Source organism: Mytilus galloprovincialis, chromosome 2, assembly GCF_965363235.1.
Source record: "Mytilus galloprovincialis chromosome 2, xbMytGall1.hap1.1, whole genome shotgun sequence".
Lineage (NCBI taxonomy): Eukaryota > Metazoa > Mollusca > Bivalvia > Mytilida > Mytilidae > Mytilus > Mytilus galloprovincialis.
The window spans coordinates 113,199,230-113,205,229 of record NC_134839.1 but is presented as its reverse complement, the minus strand read 5'-3'; the positions used below and the strand labels follow the sequence as shown (position 1 = coordinate 113,205,229).

At 31.4% G+C, this 6,000-nt stretch overlaps 1 protein-coding gene across 1 annotated transcript in view; it reads left to right on the top strand.

The window, feature by feature from the left end:
- The first annotated feature begins 450 nt into the window (after positions 1-450).
- The window catches only part of LOC143065441 (corticotropin-releasing factor receptor 2-like), a 140,254-nt gene continuing 134,704 nt past the window's right edge, over positions 451-6,000 (top strand). Inside the window, exon 1 of the mRNA XM_076239009.1 lies at positions 451-469. The gene's annotated coding sequence lies outside the window, so the exon portion shown is untranslated. The remainder of the gene's footprint in view (positions 470-6,000) is intronic.

Below are 6,000 nucleotides of genomic sequence, written 5' to 3'. Positions count from 1 at the left end.
AATGACCTTTAGCGTGTAGAACTTCTGCAGCAAAGTTTATTCAGAAGCAATGATGCTTTTGTAATAACATTTTTTTTCTCTGTGATGCAGAAAAGCTAATTTTCTTAAATGTATAAATGAAACGTATATTTATACTAATATACAAACTTATCCAGGTAACAAATTCTTAATTACCCCTGTTTTAACAGCAGCTTCATTAATACCCAATTAGCCATATCAAAATGTATACATACTTTGCCAAAAAAAAAAATGAAACCGGAACAGCATTGTATCAATCAGCAGTAATCAGAGTCTCAAATTAGGTTAACAAGCTTTGTCCGTTTTAATCAAAACTGCTTCAGAACGTGAATGGGATATGAATTTTTATATAATTAAGACATCGCCAGACTGAATATTGAATTATTTTTGGCTCTATCTATTTTCCATTTGTAGTCGGTGCGGATCGAACCTTAATTGTTTAATAATAAAGGTAAGTGGGAATATAATACTTAACGATTTATTGTGAAAACAAAATGTAAATGGCCAGTACCAAATTTATTTATAGAAAAGTTTAAATAACCATTTATGATAACAGTTATCTATTCCGTTTGTTTCAGATCAATAGATAGTTTTTTAAAGATTTGATATTTAATGTTTATCGCTTCTTCATGGCAAGGTATGTGAGTTATTAATTTACATTTTGCAATTTTTTAAAACCTGAAAACGGTTGAATTATCAAGAGCTATATATGTCAAATATTAAACCATTAGTCATTAGCAATAAGAAAACTTTAATGAGAATTGATACAATTTAGTCAATGTTAATCAACTTTTATAACAGGGAGATAATATCATAATAAATTAATCATATTCTTTACTAAAGATAAACACAAATATACTGATTTATTTCACAAATATAATTCCATTTGTAGAAATTTATTTTCACTTAAAAATGTTCAGATTATACTTCTTATAAAGCAAAGAAGTTTCGGGTTGCCTTCCCAAACCTTGTTATTGGCAATTGAATTATTGTAACATCTGATACCAATGCTGTTGACTTATTGAAGATTATATATCATATTCGCTGAGGGAAGAATATAAATTTGTGGATCTAGCATTGCTGGGCTAAATTTAATATTCTAATGCAATTATTTTGTAACAATTGTTCTGATTGGATAACAGCAAGCGTAAAATTCTCTATCTCCTTGTCTGTAACTAAGGAAACCGATATTTTGAATTTCGGAATGTGTTGACATGTTATTTTTACAATAATAAACAAAAAAACTCACTTGTTGCGCCTAAAAATCTTCTTTTTATCAAATTTTATTACATTCTGAAGCGGCAAAGAAGCCAGAAAACGCCCGGTGTTTATGTTTGACGCCGGAAGCATACCTATGACGTCACCTAGTGAAGGGACCAAATAACATAACATCTTTTCGTGGAATTTTCTTTAATGAACATTTTACACTGAACTAATGATTGAAATTTAATTATAAACTTGTTTTGCATTAGAATAGAGATAACTGTATTGTATTTGAAGCTTTGCGGACGTCCATCGGTAGTTTTACTGTCGCAAATACCCGTTTACCTGTCTCCGCTCCGCGTCGCCAGGTAAACTAAATTTGCGACAGTAAAACTACCGATGGACGTCCTTAAAGTTTCAAATACAATACAGTTATCTCTTAATTTAAAGGCAACAGTTAACGCTGTCCCATAGTCATAAATCAATTTAGCGAAAACAAATCCATGTAACTTACACATCAACTATTAGATTCATGAAACTATGTTCTGTAAGATCTTTTAAATAATTATTTGAAAAAATGTTGATAAGATAATTGATTCTTGATAATAACCGATTCTTGATTATCAGGTGAGAAGCATAATATTCTTATAATTTTTTATGTTATTTAATGTCATAAAATATCAACAGTCTTTGTTAAAACTAGAACGTCACAGTGCAATATCATAATCAGCCCGCATTGCCGGAAAAATACGCTATTCTGACCGGTTGATGTTAAATAAAATGAAAGTGGAGTAATTCACGTTATAGTTGCATTCGTTTTATTGATGATATATGCCTGTTACATTTATTTTCCATCTCCTTTGTCTATTATAAAGCTTAAAACCCAAATGCTATAGTTAAGGGAAGCTGAATATGAGGAGACTTAAATAGACATTCACGTGCATCGATAAACATAAACACATGATTTATTGATTTTTTGGCTAGAGGTATAGGGGGAGGGTTGAGATATCAAAAACATATTTAACCACGCCGCAATTTTGCGCCTGTCTCAAGTCACAAACCTTTGCCTTTGTTAGTCTGGTTTTATTTTTAATTTAAGTTTCTTGTGTATAATTCGGAGTTTAGTATAACGTCCATTATCACTGAACTAGTAAACATATTTGTTTAGGGGTCAGCTGAAGGACGCCTCCGGGTGCGGGAGTTTCTCGCTGCATTGAAGACCCATTGGTGCCCTTCTGCTGTTGTCTTTTCTATGGTCGGGTTGCTGTCTCTTTGACACATTCGCAATTTCCATTCTCAATTTTATTTTAGTAAATGTCCAGACTTATATACCCACCATCACTGCATTACTAAAATCAGATTCCGGTTTGAAATATTCTGATAGGGAATACGAAAGGTTTTAAATCAGGCCACTGGTTCCTGATGTGGGTGAGTTAACTAAAAACAAAACATTTTTTGTTTTGCATCGTTTATGTGTATATTTATGTGTACCACTGTATGTGTGTTCGAATTTGTCAAGACAGCTGTGTTTGTATGCTGGTGATATTTGTTTTCAAAGTTTTAGAAGTTTGATACCAAGTAAAGCGAAATATATTAGAACCTCTACTTGCCAACCCATAACAATCTTCAAGACCGTTCAAACGATATTAAAGGGTGAAAAGATGACTGTAGTCGTTCACAATTGTTCTTCGTTCCGTTTTTTTTAAGTCAGCGTTTATTTCTCCCATTTTTAATTTACCTTTAAGAGTTTAGTATTTTTATCAATAATGTCATGCAAGTCAATAGACAATGGGAGGCGGAAGGATAAAAAAAAACTGCGAAAAAAGATTCTGGTCCTTTTACCGGACAATCATTTGTGATGGAAACTGTAAAATGTGTGTACTGCCTAATTCAGTCATTCTTCCTCAAAATACCTTTTTGTGTTAGGAAAGACAGCTTCTCTTCATTTGAAAATGAAAAATATGTAGCTCGTGTCCAAACAATTCAAGCCGCAGGTTTTTATGAGTTTATTTCTATATCTTCTCAGTGAATTTTCGAATATTAAATCTGTAACCATACTTTTGTTAACTACTATTACCCAGTTTGTTTTGTATTCTGATAAATAGTTTTTCTTCTGTTTGATTTTATGTGGTTATATGTAATAATTTATATCGCGGTGTAGGTGTATGAATTCCTATATTTCTTCTGATCAGTAAGAAAATGAGAAAAGACATAATTTGTTTTCATTATATATAAATTGGTATGCATCCCTATTGGGTGTAGTTATAGGATTAGTAAATGAGCAAATACTTCAGCAGTTATTGATTTGTAATTATGTTAAGTTTGTAGAAAAAACAGTTACGTTGTCAGACCTAGTATTCGCTAATACAAATACCACATAATAATCTATCATAACATATCTCTTTTTATTAAAACTGTTTTTTGTCGTTATCTGTAAACTTTGTGATCATGAATTTAAACCCTTAGATATTTGTCATAAATGCATAATTGACATTGGTCCGATTTGATACAACTTCTTCTTGATGTTGGCTTTTCTATATCTCTAAATCTCATTATTAACTTGAGTACCATTTGTTTGGATTTTAGTGCAACTGGCGAGTTTTTGTAGAGCAGATGTGTGGCGTACTTACAAGCCTAATATCTTTGTTGAATTTTTAATATCTTCCATTTTTGTTAAAGCGTTTGTAGATGCAGTATAGCAATCATTTATATGTCCTATATAGTTTATTGCCCTTTTATTAATATTTTTCTGAATTGACATACATTTCAATTTTTCCAACTAGAGTCTTAATATTTGTTTAAGTGTATGATTATGCTCTAAATTCTTATAATTCAGTTGTATCATTATAACACAATCATTGAATCTATAGTGAAAAAATCGACGACTTTCCAACTGGTATCTTTTTTAATGCATTACAGATTAATATGAAATCTACTATTTCACCAATATACATTTGCCAATCATTACAAATCTATATAATAATAAAGATGTCATATCCACCCTGATAAGTCCTCAATAATAGAATGCAAACCTTTTGACTTTTCTTCTGGGTAACAATACAGATATGTGTAAAGCATTAAAGATCATTTGATTAAGCATGTCAGTAACATACCCTCCAGCGTTCTTCACATCTCCACTCGTTCTTCTCAATCTTAACGGACTTCGTTTACAGTGGTTGGTTGGTCCAATAAATGGCCAAACAGACATAAGTTATATGGTCACCAGTATGTGTTTTAACTAAAACAAATGTTCCGATATTCATAATTTTAAGCACCAGAATTATTATCCGATCTTCAATTTTTCCGATTGTGTGCTTTTCCCGAAAGTGACAATTTGACTGAGTGTTTATTTGTTATTATGATGCATACATTGTAGAAGACGCTGATCCTGGGGACGAACCCTGTTGTGTTTTTGAAGTTCTTTGAATGTCTTTTCTTTTTATTATTAAACTTGACTTGTATCTTAGGAATCCCTAGAATTATACACTGATGCCTCAAAATGTATGTTTATGCGATGTGTTAAGCTCTAGAAATCTGAAAATATATTTTGTAGAGACTGTCGATCATATACAAGTAAAACCAAGTAACCTAAATGAAAATAAGAAAAAAAAACACTCAATATATATTTCCGATTAACAACATGAAAATAATCTCATCATAGATACCAGGAGAAAATGTGTACGTCACAGAATTTTACAAGTGTTTTAATAATAACTTTAATATCGATTAGTAGGAAATATTTGCACAAATGATTAATAAAGCAAAGCACTTTTTTTAACATATCAGCTTATATAATGATTACAGATACCTTCAGCGTCCTCAAAAAGTTCTACTTTCCCACCGATCAAGGGAAGGCTTTTAGTCACATGGTTTTTAAATCATCACCTGTTAAACTAAATTTTCTTTAAAATTTCAAAAATCAAATCAAGAGCCATAACTCTTGTACGTTTGAAGAAAACCTGTAAAAAACAAATTTAATCTGAAGTGAGCGGTCTGATATCCCCAAAAAATGAATAGCCAAATTGTTTCAAACACAAATTTGGGAAGTACAAAACACTTAATTTATACGTCATATCACAAATATTTCCAAATTCGTATGGTTTCAAAGAAGTTTCGGCTCAATGAACACGTCTCTTCCTTTAGTTGTATAGATACTACCATGGACTTGACAATCACAATTATCATTAAAAGAGCGTTAAAAGATCATATGTACTGTCCATCTGAAACCTGTACCTAACTTAATGCAGAAAAATGCCTAAAATAAAGGCAACAGTAGAATACCGCTGTTCAAACGAACTGTCATAATTCCTGACTAGGTACAGGACATATTAAGAAGTACTTTGTGTTGAACCTTGTCTTCTGACTAGCCAAATCTCCCACTTATATGTCAATGTAAAGAGATACCTATAGTCTGAATCGTTACTTGACAGGAATATATAAATGTACAAACAAACACAAGAAAAACTCAACAAGAGTAATACATGTTTCTTTAAGATCAACGCGTGTTTTTTTTTAACCCTTTAAATCCCATGTATTATCAATTATTCATGTCTATATAAATAACGTAAGTTGTTATGTTAGTTTGCTTTCCTTATAACACACTTCTATACATCACCAACTTGCACATCACCATCATGATGAAGTCTAAAAATAATTAAGTTGTTTCGATACGCTTGAATACACTTTGTATCTTTCTTTGCATCAAACCAGTTAAACAAACATTAAAGACTGGCGACAACATAGAATGTCTATAGTTGTGTAAATGAATATTCCGTTCCT